The sequence below is a fragment of the Rattus norvegicus genome, chromosome 13, assembly GCF_036323735.1.
Source record: "Rattus norvegicus strain BN/NHsdMcwi chromosome 13, GRCr8, whole genome shotgun sequence".
Lineage (NCBI taxonomy): Eukaryota > Metazoa > Chordata > Mammalia > Rodentia > Muridae > Rattus > Rattus norvegicus.
Genome location: NC_086031.1, coordinates 36325576 through 36351927, shown reverse-complemented (window position 1 = coordinate 36351927; position 26352 = coordinate 36325576). Strand labels below are relative to the sequence as shown.

The following is a 26352-nucleotide window of genomic DNA, read 5'->3' as shown; positions in this document are numbered from 1 at the left end:
CATTGCCTATCCTATATCACTGTTTCCTACACTCAAACACGAATATCTCCTCTGCTTAACAGTTTTCTTGTTATATGTTGTTCCCCAGTTGAACCACTCTGTCTTGGACTTGAACCTCCATAGCTGGTGATCTAAATACATATTTTCCACTTGTAAAGTCATCGCCTTGACTGATTCATTATAGACCACATAGATCTATTTTTATAAAGAAGAAAATACTTGAGAAACTTGAAGGGCTTGGGTGGAAGGATAACTAAAATTCCCAGGCATCTAGTTAGATTATTTAATTACTCAAATAGCATGCTAGAGAACCAAAACTTGTATATTGGGGGCCATGGAGAAAATTGTATTGCACATATTCAGTCTCTAGAGAGGTAAAAATCATCCTTCGCCTGCCTAGGATCAATGTCTGAAGTGCTAGTTACAGAAGCATGAGGACTTGATTTCCCATCCCCTGCACCCAAATAGAACTGTGTGCTGTGATGAGTATCTTTAGTATGAAGGCTGTGAAGGCAGAACCATGTCGGTTCCTGGTACTCATTGGTTGGATGAATCATGAGATCTAAGTTTAGGTAGAGATTCTTTATCAAAAAATTAAGTGGAGAGCATTTAATCAAGACACACATCATTAACCTCGGCGCATACATGCACATATCTGCATATATATATGACATAAGCATATATGTTTAGGGGGCAGAACAGATGACACTGAAGTATATGAAACCAGTTTCATTCATTTTTCTTGAGTGTCCCATGTGCCTATCTTCCAACGTATTTAAAATCTTACTGTAACTTACAAGCTGTACACTTTCTTCATATGACTATATATATATATATATATATATATATATATATATATATATAGTATACAGGTAATATAATACAGGTATTATATATAATATAATATATTATATATATATTGTCTACAGGTAAAGGAAAATATTTTCTTTTCACCCCCCAAAAAAAGAACTTTAATTGAGAAGTAACATAAGGCACAGGTAATTTTTAATTTGCTGGCCAGTACCACCCTCTGCTAACGTTTTCTGCCTTGAAGCCAACTATATTGGAGAGGAATTGCTGGAAAATCCCACAGTTTTCTGTAATTTTCATTTTCTTTCCTTTTAAATCATTTGTATATTTGTTAACTCCATATTTTCTGTGTTTGACCCTGTGAGGAGTGGCCAGAATAAAAGGGTAGACTGCAGAAAGAGCTGTAGCTAAAGGTAAATTGCATCTTTCTGTTTAAGTACAGGCTGTCTGCACTAAATTTAATATTAAGGCTCAATATTTTCTCATAGAAATTAGTGTATTGCCACAACAGGTCAATGGGACATAATTTGATTCTTTTGTAAAAAAAAAATGAAAGTGCATGCTATGTGCACTGTGTACATTCCCCTCTGTTTGGAAATAAAATTTTGGGCGACAGCAAAGGAGCAGTTGAGATGAAACCTAGAAGATCTATAAAAATAACTCAAATTGAGTAACACAAGAAGAATGCTAATTGTGAATATACTACTGCTTCTTTAGCCTGCTGTGGACATACGACTGGAAGGACAGATTGGTACAATCCCTTTGCCTGGTTCTGTCCAACACTCTCCATCCCGCCTTTGCTGGAGAATCAGATAAGGGAAAGTAGTGAGCGAGAAAGGGGGCAATAGAGGTCATAGAGAGAAGAGGTTTGAGGTCATCCTTCTGTTGATGTGTCTGTGAGAGAGAAACACACATACACACAGCATCTGCAAAATCTACAAATTAAATACGTTTTTCAATATTCAGTGGGTATAATAATAGATATGAATGAGGGTGTTACTATTGTACCATTTTGGTGCCATTGTGGGTAGAACCCGCATCAGGTAGTTGAGGACTGCCTAGAGCCAGCTCCAGGGTATATAATGCACTCTTCTGGCCTCTGTGACTACCTGCATACACACACACACACACACACACACACACACACACACACACACACAAACGCCCACACACAAATAAAAATCTTTAGATGTTACATTTCTTAATCGAATTGAAAATAGATGAATTATATGAAACATGCATATTCTAAAAAAATCCAAAAAGTGTCCAATCCAGACTAGAAGTAGTTATATTTATGATTTCATCCCTTTTTGGACTGACTTTGTGAAGTAAAGGCAAAGAAATAAGCATTCATACATTTTTTTGTCAGAATTATCAAGAAATCCATTTAGCTATACAAAAGAATTTACAAATATGGGTACAAAACAGAGTCAATTATAATAACAATCAAAGTTTTTAAGGAGGTCTTTTTTAAAATTTTTTTATTGCTCTCTTATTTCTATATTAAATTTAAAAACGCACAGCTTTTATGAATGTATCATGCAATTAACAGCAAGTAGATCACAGGCAAGGTTGGTAGCTGGAAACGGGCTTAGGAATCTTACTGTCAGCACTGTTCTTGAGCTAAAGGAAGGAACCATGCATGATAATATAGGTTATAAGAGGTCAAGAAATGATGGTCAAAAGCTGACTCACTATATTTGCTCTAGGAAGCAGAAGACTACCAAAAGGCTATAGGTCCAAAAGATCCATGTCTTTAAAACAGTGAGAGTCAAAAACGAGGCATGGTGATCAGTGTCCATACTTTAGCATTCAAGGGACTCAGACAGGACTATGGTGAGTTCCAGATTACCTCAGGTTATAAGAGGAGAATCTTTCAGGGAAGGAAAAAAGGGGAGTGGAGGGAAGGGTAGGAGATCCCAGACCCCATCCCTGAGTCCTCATTTCTTTAACAATGCTCATTGGCACCCCTGGGAAGAATCGCATTCAAATCCTCAGTAAGAAGTTGAACAGTTGAGCAAGAAAACCCAACCATATGGTCATCTGTTGTCCATGAACATTTACCTTACTTCCTCTGTATTTCTCTCTGACTCAGTTCTACCAAGTTCTTCTTAGAAAGAGAACAAAATACTCATGGGAGGTAATACAGGGACAAAGAGTGGAGCAGGGACTGAAGAAAAGGTCATCCAGAGACTGCCCCACCTGGGGATCCATCCCATATGCAGCCACTAAGCCCAGACACTATTGCTGACACCAAGAAGTATTTGCTGACAGGAGCCAGATAGGGTGTCTCCTGAGAGGCTCTGCTAGAGCCTTACTGATATAGATGAGGATGCTTGCAGTTAACCATTGGACTGAGCACGGGAACACCAATAGAGGAGTTAGAGAAAGGATTGAAGAAGCTGAAGGGGTTTGCAACCCCATAGGAAGAACAACAATATCAACAAAGCAACACCTACCCCAGAGTTCCCAGGGACTAAAACACTATCCAATGAGTACTATGGAAGGACCCATGGCTCCAGATGTATATGTAGCAGAGAATGGCATTGTCTGGCATCAATAGAAGTACTTGATCCTGTGAAGACTCATTTCCCCAGTATAGGGGAATGCCAGGGTTTTGAAGTGGGAGGTGGTGGGTGGAAAGGGGAACACCCTCATAGAAGCAGGGAGAGGTGGGAAAGTGGATAACATTTGAAATGTAAATACATAAAATATCCAGTAAAAAATAGAAAACTAAAGTTTACTCTTTCATTTACATAGCAGGCTCTAATTATATTTCACAGATACTATACACATGGGTGTGTGTATATACACACGAGTGTGTGTGTGTGTGTGTGTGTTCAAAACGGCATGCATTGAAGGACTGATAAATGTTAATAATTAGCCTTCGATTTTCTGTCTCCCACTTTAGAAATATGGAAGGATTCAGTAGCTTTAAAAATGTTTCCTACCTACCAAACAATACAGATGTGCTCTCTTTCTCTAACCATACAGTTATTGTCCTTCCTGTCCTTTCAACATTTTCCCTAAATTGTTATATTTATGATCTAGGAACAAACTGTTAAAAAATGACATCACCACACATGGCAATATGATTGCTAGAAAATACTGTTTAGTAGTAGTAATATTCCTTGTCACAGAAATGTCACATACAAGGCATACATTGCATAATGCATGTGACCAAGTAGACGCCCATGTTCACTGGGTTGGAAGATATAATTTCTAACTTCAACAAAACAGAAATGAGAAGCATGTTTTGAGAGTATAAATTTGTTCAGGAACACTGACAAAATGACAGGCTCTCAAGTGGGTCCCTCGTCCAAGTGACAGCCGAGGCTAACATGAACCTTTTAAAGTCCAGGACAAATCACTCGACGATATTGCCAATTTGCCTTTTTTCCCATTATGTCTTTCAATATGGTTTGTGTGGAATGCCTTTTCCGCAACTTTGACAAGTTCTAAATCCAAAGCATACTGACGTTAAGCTTCAATTTTTATTGAGAATTAGTTCTATTTTCCTCTGTGCTTTTAAGAAGTGGGCAGCTAAAAGACATTTGGTGACTTTAATGGCCTTTCTGTGGCATCCCACTATACTCTGTCTAAACGCCACAATCAAGGAAGCAGGCCTTAACTGACTCTACCTTTTCCAAAATCTTCTTGCTTTTAATTTAACTGCACTTCTTGTTTTTGACACAAAATGTTAGGTCTCTCAGGCTGACAGCAAACTTTTCAAGAGTGACCTTGAACTTCTGAGCCTCCTGTTTCTCTCTCCTGGCTGCTGGGGTTGCATTGTGCACCACTGTGCTCAATTCAGGAAGTGCTGGACAGAACTCAGGAATTTGTGCCTGTATCTTCTAGACCATTATTCAACCCGTAATGCCAATTCCCAATGCCCCTTCTCCCTTTCACAGCATGAAACTTTTTCCAAGTACCTGTTATTCTTGTCCTCCAACGCTCAGGAAGTGAGACCACTGAACTCTATACTAACCTGTGACTTGTTCTGATCCTATTTTTATTATGTTTCTCACAACTAAATTACTTTGACAATATTCAATATATCCAATATAAATTTAAAAAATTAAATATGTATGTAATTTATACACTAGTTTGTAAAGACAGTTACAAGGTTTTGTTTTGAAAAAGCTTAATAGTTTTCACCTATCCATCAGGTTAAGTCTAACAGTTTCAGAGATGAGTATAATGTCTCATTTACTCAGTCTACACAGAAGCTGGGGTGTACCTCAGTAGCAGAGTGCTCACCCAGCAATTACAGGGTTCTGGATTTCATCCCCTGCATACCTCAACAAAATGTGTATCATCTATTCGGCCGATATAATCAGTTTTTCTCCTGATTTCTCTTTTCGGTGACATTATTTCTTTAGACAGGTATCTTATCACTTTGGTGTATTAAAAATTATTGATGATCACACTGTAATGATATAATGCTTTTAATTATACTGTTAAAAGTTGAATTTTCTGGTGGAATGTTGTTCTATATTTACTCCAGTGTATATTCTAAAGTACCACCATACACACACACACACACACACACACACACACACACACACACACACACACATACACACACATACACACACACACAATTCTCTGGATTGGCAATAGAAACAGTTGTAAGCTACCTAATGTTTGTGCCAGGATCAAAATTCAGATCCTTTATAACCGCAGTATGTATTCCTAACTACTGAGTGATTGTTCTAGCCACAGACTTATATTTATATTTTTAAATTTTAATTAAATATATGTATATATACATATATATGGATATTTTGGATTTTGAGTTGGATTCAAAAGCTACATGAAAAAAAACACAAGCAAATATGTGAGGGAGATTGCTCAGTAGCTACAAGCACATCCCCTGACAGCATGGGGGCCTGCATTCAAATCCCCAGAACTCATGTAAAAAGCCTAGCATGGTTGACTGTGCCTGTGCCCAGCCTTGTGGAGTAGAGACAGGTAGATCCTAAGAGCTGGCTGATCAGTCAGACTGCCTAGGAAAATGACAATCATCTGATCCACTGAGAGCCCCTGTCTAAAGGCAATAGGATAAATGATGCTAGAGGAAGAGATCCAGCCAACTCATCCTGCTCTGGTCTCCATATGTGCATGCATGGATGTATACACAAAAAAATCAATCAAATAGTAGAATCTGCAGGCATTTCAGCTCATTGCCATTCCATTGAATCAGACTAACAGAAGAACATGGTAGCAGGAGTTCTATGGCTAGGCACCTCTGATTTATTTTTCCATATTCCTCCACAGAACAAAAACAATAAATATTCAGATTTGTTGCCCACTGTGAGATTCTTTGGAAAAAATCCAGAAAATACTTATGCTAAAGTCAAGGCTACCTAAGCCCTCAAAGTCAATAAACAAAGAGTGCTACTCTAGTAAGTTAGAATTGGCCGTGTAAAGTTTGTCAGCACAGGCAGAACAGCAATTCCAGAACACCAATGAAGATTCAGAATAAATCCCTTTTTAAAATTGTGTTTCAACAAGGATTCAGTCAAGGGCTTCAGAAAATGCCTGATTTGTACCCTGAAGGAAAATCAAAAGGAAACACCATTCAGAGAATTACTTTAAATAGATACAAAAAAGGGAAGATTTCAAAGACAAAGAAGAAATTCATAATGCAGAAGTCAGATTAATATTTTAAGAAACATCAACAAGTGGATTTCTGGAGAATACACAAAAGTTAGATGAAGAACAAGGGGGATATATATATAAGCTGACCTGAAGGTCAACATATAGGACAGAATGGAATATATGAAGGAGAAATATTGGCATTCAAAACTCTGGATGTTAAGCGTGTCCTGTGAAGAGTTTCAAAATAATGAATGCTCACAGTTACCTATACTAATCCAATGAAAAATGGATATACCTTTATATATATTTAAATTTGTATTAGATATAATATTATATACACTTATGTATTTCATAAAGGTCTCCATATTATAAATAGAATATAAGTTAATCATATCTTAACACTTATCATAGTTAGTAACCAGATATTAGCATTTAGAGCACTGGTTCTCAATCTTCCTAGTGCTGTGACCCTTTAATACAGTTTCTCATGTTATGGTGATCTCAAAAGCATAAAATTATTTCTGCACTATTTATAACTGTAATTCTGGTACTGTTATGAATCATAAGGGTAAATATTTGATTTGTACAATATCTGATAGGAGATCCCCAAGAGGATCACAACCCACAGGTTGAGCACCATTGATTCAGAGGATGTGTTTTAAAAGTCAAATGTCACACACTGCTGAAATGTAAGTAAACAAAATGTATATGCTGTTACAGGGTTTCCACCATAAAAGACAACTCAGACCCAGTCTATAAACACATTCAAAGTTTTGTTTCAGACTGGCTGAGATTACACCAAGTATCAAGGGACTCAAATGTAGTGCTGAGAATTTAGAGGAAGGGTCATTTAAGGCAAAATTCATATCCAGATATCTCACTTCACAGCTGCAGGGGGAGGTTTTGCACAAGCAAGCAGTTTAACAGAAGCTAAGGGGCATCTTGATTTTGAGTTACTAGAATAAAGATAGATAATTTCCTATGAGGCTGCTTCCTATCCAGGAGACCTAATTCTAGTTAAGCTATATGGCCTCTGTAAGAATAGAAGATGGATGGATCTCTTCACTGTCTTCCCTTTTCAGAATAACTAAGTCATTATGACAAAGTCAACTAACTTCAATATCATCCCTTTGTTAACTGAGATAAAAAGGATAAAAGGCCAGTTAGCTAAAATAAATAAATAAAAAAATAAAAAAAATAAAAATCAGAAATGTTGAAAATAGCTTTAAGCCATAGAAATACAAAAGTATCTTTTATGAGGTTGATTATAGACTGCTCTAAATTGGTTTTTACTTAATCTTTCACATTCCTTTATTTGAAAGGGTCTTTTAAAAGAACAGTGTTCGGTGACTTTAGGATATGGCCTAGCAAATAAAGTGCTTGTCAAGCATGCCAGAGTACCTGAGTTCAAATCCTCATGACAAAAGCTGGGTGTGGATGTGTACACTTGTAGTCCCAGTGGCAGAAGGTCAGAGATGGCTCAGCCATCCTTGTCAAATCAGTGAGTTCAAGTTCAATGAGAGATTTTTGTAAGATGAAAATATTTGTAAAATGAAAAGTGCCTGAGGCAGATACCTAACAACAAGTTCTGGCTTCCACACATCGACACACATGAACACATGCTACACACAAAGTAGTAAGAAATACTTATCATATATAAAACGCACACACACACATACACACACACACCACATACACACCTCTCCACACAAATAAATCCTGTATTTTAAAACCAAAATAATGAAGTCATAAGAAAGCAAGCAAAAAACAAACAAGAAAATCAAGAAAATTATTTACTCTTACAGTTTAATTTCTTAAAAAAACATTTACACTTTGGTCTTTGAATATCAACATAAACAATGACCAGCAAAATCTGCATGCAACAAAGAGTGCTCTGTTGACCTCTATTTTACATAAGACTCAAAAGCAGCCAAAGATTGTCAGAAAAAGAGGAGTGTCTGAACACAATAGAGGGTATTCATTAGAGCTGAACTGTTTGATTGGGATTTATGCAGAAAATGTAGAAATAAAGGAGAGATGTCTCTCAAAAAGGTTTGTTATTTAATCAGGACAGATGAAGGGCCACAGTTTTTGCAAATGGGGAAACTTTAGGGATGGAAGAGCTCCCCCTGCAGCCTGGAGGCAGTAGACACCGTTGGATTTGCTGTGTGCATCTCCTTTTCAGACAGTTCCTCATTAGGCTTGTAGGTCTTTCTTCTGGCATTGTTCGTTTGCCTTATTTGGATGACTACAGTTATGCATGGTGGCCTAATACTCTTTGCTTCTATTGATAGTAATGAGTCATTTCCATCTACATATCTGTTTCACTCAGATTTTTAAAGGCTAATATTTTTGTCATAGAAAAAAGTATAAATCATCCATCAACTGTAAATATTCTCCAAACTGCTTTGACCTTAGGAATACAAATAAAACTACTGGATTTTCTAAAAGAGATACATAAGGACTTAGGTCACTTGAAATAAGGTCTCTGCTGTTCAAGGAAATTAGATCAGGTCCACCCAATCAAAATGAAGAATGGTGCCTTCCTTCTACTGTTCTGGGCAGGAGGTAGAACGTTTTTCATTTGAAGAGTCAGCAGATGTAAAGGCCCATTGTTAGCCTATTAGTAAAAATAAAAAGACACAACCAAGACAATGATTAAGAAACAGAAGACACATCTTAATTAAATATGCCAGACTGTTCTTAGCACAATTTCTGACATGTCAATTAACAATCCGAGTTACTGAAATATGTCTCTCTCTAATCAGGTTACAGTGGCTCTACAGACAAACAATCCCTTACAAAGTTACCTGACTAAACAGAGTATGCCCTTGAGCAACTAACCCAGAAGGCTACTTTTCAAAGAGTAAATCAATAATCCATTGGATCTCATTTCTCTAAGACATCAGGGTGAGATTTTCTTACCTGATAGCAAGAGTTTTAGAATCATCCACAATCTTATAGTCATTGAAAAGTTTATGCATTCAAGGAAGATACTTCTAGGTAAGAGATTTTTTTAAAAGAATTATTGATGACAGACAGACAGACAGACAGACAGACAGACAGACATAGCGAGCCTGGAGCTCTGACAAATATTCAGTCCTTTCTGACAGGGTTATAGGTCTCAGAAAAAGGGAAAGGCTTCATGTAGTTTAATTTTAGGGTGGGTTGCAGGAGTGGCTGGTGCTAACTCTTCTAGGAAAGGATGAAAGCTAAGGATTCAGGGAAGTGAGAAAAGGACACATTTAGTTAATCATCAGCTTCACTGATGACGCATTAGCATCAATGATAGGAAGATGAGCTGCTACCAACATGTGAAGTCCTGTAAGATTCAATCTGGCAAGCCTGAGATCTCTGAGCTTCCTTTGATAAGTGAGACTAGTATTTGACATTCTCCAGGATATCTTGGGAATCTATTTGCCAGTTAGAGATTCTCAAAAAGGCTCCTAGAATGGGTTTTGCCATTTCCTCTGCAGCAGATGCAGGAGGTTGCTGTGAGGGGCTTGGCCTGATCAGCAATCTGGTCTGGACTCATAGCCATCAGACTTCCCACTCTAGGTGGTTCTAAGCTTTAGGCTGGCCGTGGACTGCAAAGCTGTTCACTTCTTTCCTTCCATTATCTCTTTCCTACTCCACCATGAGTGCTGAATGACCATGACAGGACACCCTCATTTGGCAGCCTATGTCTGAATTCTGACCTCACAAATTATTACCCAGATGATTTAAGTCTGTAAAGTAATGCCACTTTAGATAAGGAAGCCTATTTTGAAACAAACTTTGGAGCTCTCTAGTTCATGACACCTAGTCAGATTACAAAGAAAGGCTCCACACTTTTAGCCAGTTCCTTGTTTTATATAATAATAGCATGACTTTAACCATCTCCCTCAAAGGAAAGGCGCTCTGCCTCATGGCAATTAAGAAACCATCCTTGAAGGCTAAGTGTTTGATCAGGAAACAAGCATGTTAAGGGTAAAGCCAGCAATTCTTCAACACCAGTATTTAAGCACAGAGTGTAAATTGTCAGAGCATTTTTCTTTCATCCCTTTCCAAGGGAGTTCACAGACCAAAAGAGAAAGTATTGAAGTCTAGCTGCAGGGCTTTGAGGCCACAAAACAACCAGTAGAAATCATAAAAGAAAGCGAATCAACAGGGTGCTCCGACTACAAATAAATGCTAAAGGTCATTTTTTGCTAATTCATTTAATTCATAGGGTTACAAAAATGTGGACTGTCAGCGGGTAGGCACTGGACTAATTCTTTTGCAGTTAATAACCTTCATAGACATTTCAGATTTGGCTAGCTAGTTTATGTGGAAACCTCCACTAATGAGGTAACATTGTCTCTTGAGACCTAAAATGTTCTCTTTAAAAAAGATCTATTTATTTATTTTATTTAAGATTCTCTTTCTCACACACACTCTCTTTCTCTGTGCATTCACACACACGTGTGTCTGTGTGTGTGTGCGTGTGTGTGTGTGTGTGTGTGTGTGTGTGTGTGTGTGTGTGTGTGTAGCCTAGGTGGAGTGACAGGAGATTGTGAGCCACTGATATTGGTGTTAGCGATTGGCTAAGATCAAAAACTCAGGTGACAGCAGATGCTGGCGAGGATGTGGAGAAAGAGGAACACTCCTCCATTGTTGGTGGGATTGCAGACTGGTAAAACCATTCTGGAAATCAGTCTGGAGGTTCCTCAGAAAATTGGACATTGAACTGCCTGAGGATCCAGCTATACCTCTCTTGGGCATATACCCAAAAGATGCCTCAACATATAAAAGAGACACGTGCTCCACTATGTTCATCGCAGCCTTATTTATAATAGCCAGAAAATGGAAAGAACCCAGATGCCCTTCAACAGAGGAATGAATACAGAAAATGTGGTACATCTACACAATGGAATATTACTCAGCTATCAAAAACAACGAGTTTATGAAATTCGTAGGCAAATGGTTGGAACTGGAAAATATCATCCTGAGTGAGCTAACCCAATCACAGAAAGACATACATGGTATGCACTCATTGATAAGTGGCTATTAGCCCAAATGCTTGAATTACCCTAGATCCCTAGAACAAACGAAACTCAAGACAGATGATCAAAATGTGAATGCTTCACTCCTTCTTTAAATGAGGAAAAAGAATACCCTTGGCAGGGAAGGGAGAGGCAAAGATTAAAACAGAGACTTAAGGAACACCCATTCAGAGCCTGCCCCACATGTGGCCCATACATATACAGCCACCCAATTAGACAAGATGGATGAAGCAAAGAAGTGCAGACCGACAGGAGCCGGATGTAGATCGCTCCTGAGAGACACAGCCAGAATACAGCAAATATAGAGGCGAATGCCAGCAGCAAACCACTGAACTGAGAATAGGTCCCCTATTGAAGGAATCAGAGAAAGAACTGGAAGAGCTTGAAGGGGCTCGAGACCCCAAAAGTACAACAATGCCAAGCAACCAGAGCTTCCAGGGACTAAGCCACTACCTAAAGACTATACATGGACTGACCCTGGACTCTGACCCCATAGGTAGCAATGAATATCCTAGTAAGAGCACCACTGGAAGGGGAAGCCCTGGGTCCTGCTAAGACTGAACCCCCAGTGAACTAGTCTATGGGGGGAGGGCGGCAATGGGGGGAGGGTTGGGAGGGGAACACCCATAAGGAAGGGGAGGGGGGAGGGGGATGTTTGCCCGGAAACCGGGAAAGGGAATAACACTCGAAATGTATATAAGAAATACTCAAGTTAATAAAAAAAAAAAAAAAAAAAAAAAAGAACCAAACTCAGATGCTCTGAAAGAGCAGCACTCACTCTTAACCCTTGAGGCATCCCCCAGCCATTCTCTTTAAGATGATTTAACCATAAGAAATTGTTTGCTCGTTGAATATCAAAACATACCTTTGAATTAGGAAAAAGATAATGCCAATGGCCAATCACTGACACTATTAAGGATTCTCTGCTATGCTTGCAGACAGGAGCCTAGCATACCTGTTGTCTAAGACACTCCACTCGGCAACTGACTGAAACAGATGCAGAGACCCAGAGCCAAACATTAGACATTGGAAAGAGGTCAGGACTCGCAGGGAAGAGTGGAGGAAGAATTGAGGGCCCTGAGAGGGATATGAACGCCACAAAAAGACAACAAAGTCAACTAACCTGGACCCTTGGGGGCTCTCACCTCCTATATACTTAGACATCTCCCTAAATCAAATGCAGCCTAGGGAGAAGGAGAAATGGCTATATTTCAAAGTGAGGTCTCCTCACTCCATTCCACTATCCCTTATGGAGTGTCCATACCTTCATTACCATAGACCTGACTGAATCTGCTTTATTCATTGCAGTTAAAAGTCCAAGACGGCATCCCATATGACCTAGGAAAAAAGAACAAGCAATGGTCTCACACCCAAAAGGTCTTCGGAAGTCAGACTGGGAGCCCAGACAAATGAATATGAGGCAGGGACACTTTCATATTGAGAGTATCCATGGAGTATGTGAGCAGGCATTTGAGGATTGGCCTTCTATACAGGAGGCTTTAATGTTATTTTTCTTAGAATACTTTTCATCATCCTATTCAAATAAGTACTGAAATTCTCTTCAACGTTCTTTACTATCTTTAAAGCATATTATTAATTAAGGACCTGGAAAGATGAGTCATTGGTTAAGGACATAGTTTGCCCTTTCAAAGAACCTGGGTTTGGGGGCTGGGGATTTAGCTCAGTGGTAGAGCGCTTACCTAGGAAGCGCAAGGCCCTGGGTTCGGTCCCCAGCTCTGAAAAAAAAAAAAAAAAAAAAGAACCTGGGTTTAAATCCCAGCACCAACATAGCAGCTAGCAGCCATCTGTAACTCCAGCTTTAGGGTATTCAATGCCCTCTTCTAATCTCTGTGGGTACTGTAGATGCACAGACAGACATGTAGGAAAAACACATACCTACATAAAATTAAGAAACAGTAATTGAGAATATGAGATTTAACAAAAAGTTTCCTGCATAGCGGTATAAGCTCTGTAAAACATAGAAATTAGTGTTGTTCCATAAACATTCATTAAATAGACACTCTTCCATATCATCTAATAGCATTTGCAAGTGCCTATTGTATATTCTGTTATGTACAATTTTTCCAAGATATGTATTTGAATATCAGCAGTCTGATTTTTTGACTTATGCATGTATACTTTATTCACCAATCAGAGAACTTTTGTAGAAAGCCACATTTTCACATGCACTAGTTATGAAGTGTTTATTTCCTATGTGATTTCAATTTAGAGAAATAGCTTTCACATCAAGCAAGCTATTCCCATAAAGTCACTTCAGAATCACTTTGGTAGACAGCTGAAAACAGTATAAATGCTTTCAGAGTCTTTCCTTTTAAAATCAATTCTTGTGCTTACAAAATATTATTTATTTCAGACTTTTTCCCCAATGACTTAAAGTGCCTGTGGTTTGGGCTAGCGATTGACAGTTCACTTGACACTCTTGCTCTTTAGTTTCCAGCATACATGTCAAAGTCACAAATGCCAGTCCTGTTCCATAGAATCCAACATCCTTATAGCTTCTGCAGATACCTACACTCACAAGGATAGACACTATCACATGGACACACACACATACACACAAACACACACATACATACACACATAATTTTAAAAATAAAATAAAATCTCTATAATACGTATGTATCCAAACTCCTGGTATAGTTTTCTATTTAAATATAGCAGGGTAAAAACACACATGACTCATATCAAAAGGATAGAAAAAAAGATGCCAAGTTCAGGATACACTAAGATTATAGAGGAAAGAAAGCAAATAGATTATTTACAAGATTTGGGAAAACTGGGGGAACAGTCACAGGGAATATGTCTTAGTTTCCTTGCTATATTCCTATGGCAGGATTAATAGGGAATCTGAATTATTCCTCTATCCTTCAGGATGCTGGGATAAACTCACCTAAAGAAAGTACAAGGAGTGTCTAGAAAAGATTGCTTTGCAGAGACACCAACTCTTTGATGAATACACATTGCCAGATTAAACTCCTGAACGTGGTCCTGGTATAATTCTTAAGTATCCAGTTATTAGAGAGTCCTTGGAACCACATGAATAATTGAAGAGTGACTGGTAATAGACGAGGTACAATTTCACCAGAAAATGAGAGGTAGGCTAGTCTGGAGAGAGAGCTCATCTGATAAGACATACTTGCTGAGTAATCAAGAGGACGGAACTGTGGATCTCAGCACCCACCTCACAAGCCAAGTGTGCAACCCACCTCCAAGGTATCCTATACCCTCTCCTGGTACCAGGAGTGACACACATGCACATACACTCTTATGAACACATATATGTGGGTCCTTGTTCCTCCTTACCACTTGGGCAGACGAAATGGAGAGGTCCTAGACTACATTCCATCCTCAGGGTGAAAGGCTTGAGGAATGCTCACAGCTGCTTAGGAGTGGCAGAACGTAGTCTAAGATGGGGGGCCCAGCCTGGATGAGAAATGACATAGGCTAGGGTCAAAGCTAGGTTTCCCAAACTCCCAAACAAACAGACACTGCTGTGAATCACAAAGAGTCTATAATAGGGGCCTGTGGGGAAGGAGGTAAAGAATCTGGCTTAGCTCCTGGGTGATTGTTTGGAGCACAGAGGAGCCTTCCAGGCCTCCAGGAGACTGCAGGCCTGCACGGCTCTGTATGACAAATGCCCCGCCTCCTCCGCCCCCATGACAGTTCTGTAAGAGAGAAACAGTCCTTGCTTGTCCAAACTGTTTAGTCATCATGGAAAACGGATACATGCAAGTTATTCAGGGTAGACCAGAGATTAAATATCTTTTGCAGGGAGGAATGTCGGGGAAGGGAAGCTTATTGGCTAAACCCTAGGCTGGCCCATCTAGATACCACATTACCATGGAGAACTTTTGCTCTATTCTATGTGACCAGTAGATATGAGCCTTATGTCATGTGTCATGGTTACATGATCTGAGACAGAATCCGGGTCTGGTAGATGAAACACCTATCGACCTTGAATATGAGAATTACCTGGGTTTCTCAATCTGTTCAACCTTTCCAGTTTTGTCTAGTGACACAGTCCCACTTGCCCCCGACACAAACACATAGATAAACAAAATCTCGAAATAATGAGAACTAATTTTGAAATTAAAATTAGGTGGCTGGAGAGATGATTCAGTGGGTAAGAACCCTTGTTCTGCAAGCATGAAGATCTGAGTTCGAATCACTATATTCCACCTTAAAGATCAGCCATGACAGCCTGTGCCTATACCACTGGTATTTGGCGTTGAAGACAGGTATATTCTAAGAGCTCGCTGTCCAACTAGCATAGCCAAAACAGCAAGTTTCAGGTTGAGGAAGAGACAACTCTATATATAATATATAATATATTCTATATTCTATATTCTCAACAACTTGTGTTGCAAACAAACCTGAACAGCTCAATGTCCTCTCAACTGACTCCAGGTCTGTTTTCTCCAGGGCACATTCAGTATGATGGTTGTGCTGAGGACACAAGCTGTCTAAGCTGTGTCTGCTTCTGTTGTGACCTTGAATACTGAGTTACAGCTGGTGTGTAAATCCTGACACCATCTGAATGGTGACAGGTCTTGAGATACTCAGAGGCACTGTTCCAGAGGCCTCCTCACCCCTATAATGATTTATTGACTTTTATGACTCACATCTAGACAGTTTTTTCTTTAAGAAAAATATATACATGAATCTTGAGATTGCCAAATCAATTAAAAAAATACTTCCAGTGACCTTTGATCTTTCTCTTTATGTCCATCGGTTTGTATCATTATACTTTGTTATTTAATAAGATTATTTTATATGTATTTTTGCACTGTGTATCTCTCTCTCTCTCTCTCTCTCTCTCTCTCTCTCTCTCTCTCTCTGTGTTTGTGTGTGTATATGTGTGTGATCATATGTATGCCATAGAGCACATGTGATGGACAACATTCAGAAGTCATGAATTGGTTCTCTCTTTTCATGTGTGTTCCCAGGATAAAGCCCAAACAATGAGGTTTGGAGGCAAGTGCTTAACTCACTAAGTCAGGTCATCAACCCATATTTCTGCTTTTTTAAAACACTATTAATAACATGTGTGGAAGAGTATATTGAAATCAACACGTTTTATTTGTTCCTTTAATTAAAACCTCTCCAAACCTTAACTATATGAGGAAAACAAGAACATCTGTTTACCCGCTGAAAGACAGTAAGTACACTTCTCAAACCTTGCATATTTCCTAACTCATGGGGACCACCTGCGAATAAGATATAGACACCAACACCCCCTTAGATAGCACTGCTGGTGAAAAGAGAGATGTTTGGTGAATTTCTACTTTTTTCTGAGAAAAATTATATCAAAAGTATTTTTGAAATTATATTTCCTTCCTCCTTTCTTCTTTCTCCTTCCAAACCTTCCCATATAGCCCTCCTTACTCTCCTGACCTGTGCTTTATCAACTGTTATTTCACCTATCTATATATCTATGTATCTATATATCTGTCAACCATCTATTTATCTATCTATAACTCTCTTCTAACTATAATGTATCTATCATCTTTCCATATATATATATATATATATGATCTATTTGTCTCCAAATATCAACTTTAGCCAACCTACTGAATCCATATATTGTTACTTGTACGTATGTTTTCACACCTTACTGCATATCCCTGGACAACTGCCAAGGACCCACCTCAGCTTGGAGAGGGGTTCTGAAGATAGTTTCTCATATTTCCAAAACTTTGCATCCAGTCTCATATAAATAGAGTCCAGAACATGGCTATATATTGTAATTATTAGTTTCCTTTGAATGCTTTTACCTAGCAAGTGACTTTTACATATTCTCCCTCACCCCTTTTCTCTCACCTTTTGTGTTTCTTGGGAAATAATCTCACTATGTAGCTCACACTGGATTCAGACTTGGGACTTTACTACGTCAGTGCATAAAAATTGGGATTACAGGTCTGCACAGCCACACCCAGCTTCAAGAAATTGCTAACAGATATTTATTAGGAACCATAAATCTGAATCACAGAGCAAGTAATGTTTATTCAGAACATCAGTGTCCAGTGAAGTTTATTGAACAGCAGGAGAAAGAGGAAAGAAAGACTGGAGAACAGGACAAAGACTTCATGATTTAGATGACATCAATAGTCATGAGAGCTGCCTAACAGGAGTTCCAAGGATGGGTTGATATTGTCCTCTTTGTTTAGATATTTAAAGGTTTTTGCAAAGGTAGAATGGCTATCAGCAGTAGCAAGGGGCTAGTAATCAGAACAATGTTGGCTGATAGCTCTATGGTTATTTTTGGGACCAGGATCCCTTTAGCTGAGGTGTCAACAAGCAGCAAATAGAAACCTGTAGGGTTGTCAGGATTCAATCCTGACTGCTTGGTTTAGGCCTAACTCTTGGTCAAAATAAGACAGGGTCATGGCTGCAGGGCTTTCTCATGGACATCTGTTGAGCCTCCTGCATGTGTGGAGATCAAATTCCAGGCCACCAATCAAGAAATATATTTGTGGAGGGCTCAGAAGTGCTAGTGAGCAGTTGGCCTGCAGACCACAGAACCTGCATAGCACTAGGGCAAGCAGCCAAAGGTTTCACCAAAAGCTTCCTTTAGAAGAACCCCAGGTAAAGTGTTTCATGATCATATAGGTTTTCTGCTTTCTGTTCTAATGCTTATGGTGATCCAAAGAAAAACCTGTCCTATATCCATGTATGTGTAATATAGCAAGTGCCTCAAAATTTTCAGGAACATTTAGCCAGTTGAAGAAATTATACATGTATATTAAGCTTACCCGATATAGACTACATGGTTCTTGCTTACTGTATTTAAGAATGAATATGCCTTTGAGATGTTATTTTTCTGATATAAAAATTAATACCCAAAGAGGTTTCCATGTTACCTGGGAACATTTAGTAGAAGTATTCTACATGTATGCTACTATCCTTCAGGGTCTATGGACCTCAGAACCCATCAGATGTCAAAATGTATAGATAGCCCTTGTACAAAATGATATGGCACCTCTAGGGCAGGTGAGAAGTTTCCTGGCGAAAGACCCTTAGTCGACCATCTGAGTTCCATACTCAAAACACATAGGGGAGAAGCAGAGAAGTGACTTGTGGCCTACAAGGCCTTGCCTGACCTCCTCTTGTGTTCATTGCTCTCTGTGTACATGTGTAATAAATAAATAGGTTAAACAGATATGATAAAATCTTTAATGATACAGTAAGCACATGCAGTATGTGCTCACCCTCCCATGTACTGGAGCTCATCCTAGTAACTAATACCACCTAACAAACCTGATGTTGAGACACTGCTCTACAACATGAGGGAATCCCAGCAAGAAGACATCTCCATGCAACACACAGATATATTTATTTTTAAAAAAATTAGGATACTGTTGGTTGGTCTAAATATGATGAACCCATGAAATTCAAGGGTTAATCCATGAATATGATCTTTTTTAAAAATTTCAATAAAGAGAAACTTCTTCTGACTGCTAACACTATGGATTCCACAACAGTTATTTTGAAATAACTCATTTCATATTTCATTGCACTTTTCCCTGTATTTTTTCTGAAAATTCCTTTCAACAACTTTCCAATTAGTAAGCATTTAGTTTTATAAACAATAAAGCCCAATTTTGCTTTAGAAAGTGCTTACATTTATGGGTCTTTGAAAAATTGTATCTATTCTATTGCAAATAAACAAGATACAGGTAAGCCATATGACATTAAATAGAATATTGTCTGTTACACTTTTCGGTGGGCAAAGGCATCATGTGACAAAGGAAATAATAACAAATTGTGACTAAGGCAGAAAGGACAAAATACAGCTATCCATCCAAAGTCAACAAATGCAACTCCAAGTACTTGGCATAAACTAATTATTATTAGAGATATATTTTTTGTCATCAAGACAACCATTTTTTAGTATTAGAAAAATAGTAAGTAAGAAAACTTTATAATAAATGTTATGACAATCTCACAAATTAGTGTTTCTATTTTATGTGAAGCAACCAGTATATATAAGTGAAAAAACTGTCTGAGTGTTTTTCTCATAAAATTATGTATAATTTTACTGCTGTTAATCTGGTGAATTATTTGAAAGTTTTATTTTTATATATAGACTATGTGGGTATAATTTGATTAGCTTGCTATTATTTTCCAAAAGATTTTAGTGGTGGTGGTGATGGTGGTTGTGTGTGTGTGTGCGTGTGTGTGTGTGTGTGCGTGTGTGTTGGCCTTGATGGCACAGTGCATGTGTGGATGTCAGAGGACAGCTTTTTGGAATATGATCTCTCATTCATCCTTATGTGGCTTTGGGGCTTTGAGCTCACATTGTTAGGCTTTCATAGAAAGGGTATTGCCCTTTGACCCATCTTATTGGTCCAACAATATTTCTTAATAAGTCAGGGGTGAATTGGAGGGAAAAGAGTAAAATGAATAGAAATATTGGCTATTAATAAGCAATCTGTCTTATAATATGTTTATCAGTCTGAAAAGGATTTAAACTTGCCCTGTCCAAGGTCTTCAGTGAAAGCTCACAGACAGGAGATCTTCATGGAAGTCAGTCTAATATTCAGGTGATCACTTCTTACCCAATAGAGAATCAGACATCATATGTGACAAAGACGAGTTTCTATGGAGCAAATTATGGAACATTACTAAATAAATAGGTCCTATAGCACCACCAAACCAAAAAGAGAATGGAGGGTCATTTTCTGATACTTTGAATGTCTAAAGTTCAGACACTTATGTGACCAATAATAAAGTTTAAAAGTGTGGGTTTTGACAAAGGAAAGCCAAGATTTAGAAAAGATTTATCTTTAATAGTATGTTGGTGCATGTGCACACATATATGTGTGATCTTTTTCTGCCTGTCTCTGATTGTCTGACTCTCTCTCTCTCTCTCTCTCTCTCTCTCTCTCTCTCTCTCTCTCTCTCTCTCTCACACACACACACACACACACACACACATGCACAAACACACATGCACACACACACAGAGGGAGAGACAGAGAGAGAGAGAGAGAGAGAGAGAGAGAGAGAGAGAGAGAGAGAGAGAGAGAGAGAGAGACAGGTGGGAAGAAAGAGAAAGAGATACAGAGACAGGGCAGTACCTACAGAGGCCACAAGAGGTCATTGGATCTCCTAGACCTAGAATAAGAGGTAGCTTGATCTGCCTGATGTGGGTTCGGAGAACTGAATTTGAGTCCTGTGCAAAAGCACTGTGATTTAACTGCTAAGCCATTTCTCTAACCTTTAATCTTATTATTTGATTGGTTACTTTTTTCTAGTTTTCCATGGTTATAAGTACCATTTTAACAAATATATTTATAAAACTACTTCTCTCACTTATCTCTGGGATTGTGTAATGGTAAATAGGTGTTTTGCTTCTCTATTTAAAATCTGAGACCTTTTCTAATGGTATTTCCAAGACTAGCTTTGAACTCCTGGCCTTAAGAGCTCCCTGAGATCTCTCAGACACTGGATCAGCAACCGGGCAGCACACATCAGGTGGTATGAGGCCCCCAGTACATATACAGTGGAGGGTCTGGGTTCAGTTAGAAAAGATGCACCTAACCCTCAAGAGACTGGAAGCTCCAGGGAGTTTAGAGGTCTGATAGACTGGGTAGGGTGGAGACATTCTCGTGGAGACAGGGAGGGTGGGAAGGAGGTAGGGGATGTGGGACGGTTGGAGGGTGGACCAGGAGGGAAATAAATTCTGGAATGTTAAATGAATAAATAAATAAATAAATAAATAAATAAATAAATAAATAAATAAATAAATAGCTCTTCCTGTGTCGGCCTTTGTAGGAGCTGAGACTAAAGTCAGATCGCCACACTTAACTGAACATTTCTTTTTAAATTTTTTATTAGATATATTGCTTTACTTGCATTTCAAATGTTATTCCCCTTCCCGGTTTCGGTTTCCTGTCTGTAAGCCCCAATTCGCTCCCCTCCCCCACTCCCATATGGGTATTCCCCCCATACATCCCCGTTACTGCCCCGCTTATTCCCCTGCACTGGGGCTCCAGCCTTGGCAGGACCAAGGGCTTCCCCTTCCACTGGTGCCCCAACAAGGCTATTCTCTGCTACATATGCAGTTGGAGCCCAGGGTCAGTCCATGCATAGTCTTTCGCTAGTGGTTTAGTCCCTGGACGCTCTGGTTGGTTGGCATTGTTGTACATATGGGGTTGCAAGCTCCTTCAACTCTTTCAATACTTCCTCTAATTCCCCCCAAGGGGGTCCTATTCTCAGTTCGGTGGATTGCTGCTAGCTAGCATTGACCTCTGTATTGGACATGCTCTGGATGTATCTCTCAGGAGAGATCTACATCCAGTCCCTTGATTGAACATCTTTTAGGATTACTTCTTATAAATGAAAACAGAAGTCCTAAAAGTAAACAACATGGAAATTTTGAGTAAACAGATAATTGCCTATTCTAATCAACTTACCTTCCTGTAAGATATCCAGCAATAGACATGTGTGGTATGTGTGTGTGTGTGTGTGTGTGTGTGTGTGTGTGTGTGTGTGTGTGTGTCTGTATGGGTGAGTGTGTGGTAAGATGTGTATGGTGTGCTTATGTCTCTGTGTGTGAGAGAGTTGTATGTGGTGTGATAAAGGGTGATTGCTTGGTGTATATGTATGTCTGTGTGGGGGGAAGAATCATACTGGCTAGCTTTGTGTCAGTTTGACCCTGACTGCAGTCATCAGGAAGGAGGGAGCCTCACATGAGAAAATCTCCATAAGATTTGGCCATAGTCAGGCCTTCAGGGAATCAGATTAGTGATTAATGGGGGAGGGCCTAGCCCGCTGTAGGTGGAGCCACTCAGATTGCTGGTCCCAGGTTCCGTAAGGAAACAAGCTATGCAAGCTGTGAGGAACAAGCCAGTAAGAAGCACCCCTCCATGGTTAGCTTTTATCCTATTTAAACCCCGACCTAACTGTTGTTAATGATAAGCTTTTACAAGTAACTATGAGGAAAATATATCCTTTCATCCCCAAAGCAGAGTTTTTTTAGTTATGGTGTTTTATCATAGCAAGAGTAACCCTAACTAAGAAAACTGTGAGGTATGTTTGTGTGTATCTCTGTGTGTAGTGTGTTTATTGTCAGTGTATGGTGTGGTTACGTATATAATGTGTAATATTTGATGTGTTATGAATGTGTAGTGTGAATGTGTCATATGTGTGTATATATATACACATATATATATATATATGGTTTGAATGTATGTATATGATATGGGTGCTGTATGAGTGTTGTACATGTTTCATTCATGTGTTGTTTGTATGTGTGCTGTGTGGGTGGGTTTGATGACTAATGTGAGCTGTCTGCTACCTGTGGACTCTTGTATCTTCAGATTTCTCATTATGTAGGAAAAACCATCACCTAAATTAAGTAATTATTACATTAGTTTTTGCTATGGCCAATTTAGTTTCTAACTGGTACATCTGTGCCTTGCACACTGTGCACTCCCACAGTAGAAGGCTAGCTTAACCATGCAACTGAGCATTAACACAATTGGGGATCAGGTGACATTTCTTTTTTTTTCCTCTAACTTAATGGTCAATAATACAAGTTTATTTAAAAGTTTGTTTCTGATTACTGAAATAATTAAAATTTTAAAACATGATTTATGCTTTTAAAACATAGCTCTTTAACATTTGTATTTTGAAAACTACAGTCCTCTTAGGGTTTATGTGTTAATTTACTAATGGATGTTTTTGGTTACTATTAGAATTTTTGGTTTACTTATCAATTTGTAGAGGTTCTCTGTAAATTGTTGTTATTAATTTTTGATTAAAGATCCTATTAATCTCTAATATTCTGTTTCTGTCTTGAATATAACTTCTGCTTCATAACCCCTTACTTACTTCAGAATCTTAAGGTTTCTCCTTTTACGTGAGTCTATTATATTTTCCCGTCTGGTTTTTTATTACATTCGTGTGCACAGAAACTCTTTGAAATCTTTCTTCACAGATAAATGAAATTTGATCTTTCTTTCTGGTTGTATTTTAATGGCCTGGTATTCCGTTTAAATGTTTAATTTTGCTAAAAAGCCATTTTCATAGGTGTGAGCTATCTGATGTAATATTTATTCTGTAGCAAGCTATTAATCTCCACACCATTTATTAACTTATTTTTCTCGCCCATGCTTAATCATTTCAATTATTACTTCATGTTTCTTAAGCAGAAAATTAACTGTGTTATATGTCTCTACTATGTATCAGAATTTCTATGCGTTGTGATTAAACTAAACTTCCACCCAAAAGAAAAATGAACAGTCCAGCTTTGAAAGAGGCAAATACATTACGTCAACCCTGTATGTTAAGAACTGAGAAAGGACTGCATCTCTGAGAGTTCCTCCCTTTTAATTTTTTTCTGTGTGCATATGCATTTTTCTGTGTGTATGTGCATTTATATGCATGTCTGTGCACATGTGTGGAAGCCAGAGGACATCCTTAGGTGACAGCACTGTTTTCATTTTCCATTTTGTAAGATGGGTTCTCTGACTTGGCCTGGAGCTCACTGCTTCTGCTAAGCTGTCCAGCTCTCCAGTCCATGCATCTCTGTGCCCCCAACCCATGATTACAAGCACTTAGCATCCCTCCCAGCATTTGTAATGTGGATTCTGAAGATAAAGCCAGGTTCTCACACTTGTAAGGCAACCACCTTACCAGCTGAGCTATCTCCACAACCTTCTCTTTCTTCTTTCTGTCCCCATATGAGAACAAATAAAATAATCTTTTATATCCTTCACCATACAGAATTTTCTGAAAACTGCATATCTATCAGCCAGAAGGATCTGTTTTGATGAGTGTTAGGCAGCAGGAGAAACATTACTGCTTGAGTAGCCTTCCTTCATGAGGATTTATTACTTTTTTTGACCACTACACAATTCCACTCAGGCATGCCGAAGGCCAAGTATCCTGCTTCCTTTCTGGAGCTCTGGCCAGAATTCATCCATGTCTTTTTCCCACTTGTAGGCCCGCACTGCAGACACTCTGACAGACATTCAGACTTAGGTTACGTGCTACCATGTTCTCCCAGACACAGGTTCCAGCTACATCATCAAACGACCTTCTCCCCACTGAGAATCTCAAACAAGACACAGAATCTATCAAACTGTCCAAACTCCTGCAAGAAATAAATCTGGCAGAAGCCAAATCTCAGTGCTGGGTCAGAAATGTGGTGACATACTATTAAAAAAAAATCACTTACATACTAGGAGCCTGGAACTTTGTTGAACCTCATAGCCAAAGTTAATAATACAGCTGGAGGTCACTTAAGACTGCTAACCTACTGTGTACTCAAATTGTTTCTTTAACCTGTCTTTAAGAGAGCATTATAACAACTAACATTAGTGGTGCTGGTTTCTTTTGTAATTAACTTTTACAGCCTAAGTTAATGCATAGCTGCAACCTTATATTATGCATCCCTCCATGACCCACCCAGACAATGCATGTCTATCTAGTTTTCTTATTACAATATATATATATATATATATATATATATATATATATTATAATATATTCTTATCATGGTTTCCCTCTCCCAACCCCTCCTATATCCTCCCCAATTCCCCTCTACACAAAATTCTACCTTTTGTTCTTTTTTTTTTTAGGAAAAAAGTGTTATTGAACAAAATAAAATAAAAACAAACCAGAATAAGACAAAACAAAGAAATTACAGTAATAAAAGAGCCAAAGAAAAATATGCAAGAAACATGTAGGTACACATTTGCACACACAGATCCCATAAAAATACAAAATTAGAAACCATAATATATATGCAAAATACCTGTAAGGCAAAAGTTTTTAAAAAGCCCAAGCAAAGCAATGTAAGCCAAACTGAAAACAAACAAACAAACAAACAATTCCACAAAACTAAAAACGAAAACAAATCCTTTCACAAATACCATTCAATTCATTTTATGTGGCCATCTATAACTGGTCATGGTCTGCCTTAAGTGTAGTTTGCATATCCAGTAAGACTCCATTGAAGAAATCTACCTTTCTATTAAGAGCTCTTATCAATTGGGGATGGCTTCTGGTTTAAGGGTGGTGGTTCATGTCAAGTTCCTCTCTTAGCACCCACCCTACCAGACCTTCAAACTCCTTGGGGCCTCCAGTCTCTTGAGGGTTAAGTGCATCTTCTCTGACTGAAGTCTGACCCAGTAGTCTTCTATTACTTATGTGTTAAGGGCCTCAGCTGGTGTATGCAGCCTGGTTGGTGATCCAGTTTCGGAGAGATCTTGGGGTCCAGGTTATTGAGACTGCTGGTCCTCCTATAGGGTTGCCTTCCTCCTCAGTCATCTCCATCTTTTTCCTAATTCAACCAGAGGGGTCAGCAGATTCTGTTCATTGGTTGAGTGTTAATAATCTGCATCTGACACTTTTAGCTGCTTGTTGGGTCTTTCAGAGGTCAGTCATGATACATCCCTTTTTGTAAGCAGGTCGTAGCCTCAGCAATGGTGTCAGGACTTGGGGCCTCCCCTTGAGCTAGATTTCCCTTTGGGCCTGTCACTGAACCGTTTTTTTCCTAGGCTCTTCTCCATTTCCACCCCTGCAATTCTTTCAAACAGGAATAATTATGGGTTAGGATTTTTGACTGTGGGATAGTAAACCCATCCTTCACTTGATGCCCTGTCTTTCTGCTGGAGGTGGGCTCTACAAGTTCCCTCTCCCCACTGTACTGCATTTTTACAAGGGTTCCCCCTTTGAATACTGAGAGGGATTACCTCTCAGAGAGTCTCTTACCTCCCAGGTCTCTGGTACATTCTGGAAGGTCCTCCCAACCTCTTAACTCTTGAGGCTGCCTGTTTCCATTCTTTCTGCTAGCTCTCAGGGCTTTAGAACTTTCTTCCACTCCATACCAGATCATGAATCCCTCCTAACCCCACACCCCAACACTTTTCCTCTCAGGTCT

The 26352-nt window shown here is 38.8% G+C and overlaps 1 long non-coding RNA gene across 1 annotated transcript; it reads right to left on the bottom strand.

Moving 5' to 3' along the window:
• Positions 1-8194: 8194 nt before the first annotated feature.
• On the bottom strand, positions 8195-12783 carry LOC120096200 (uncharacterized). Its single transcript, XR_005492360.2, has 2 exons — positions 12703-12783; positions 8195-9034 (listed from the first exon to the last, which is right to left on the bottom strand). It is a non-coding gene; the product is annotated as an uncharacterized LOC120096200 (long non-coding RNA).
• Positions 12784-26352: the final 13569 nt, after the last annotated feature.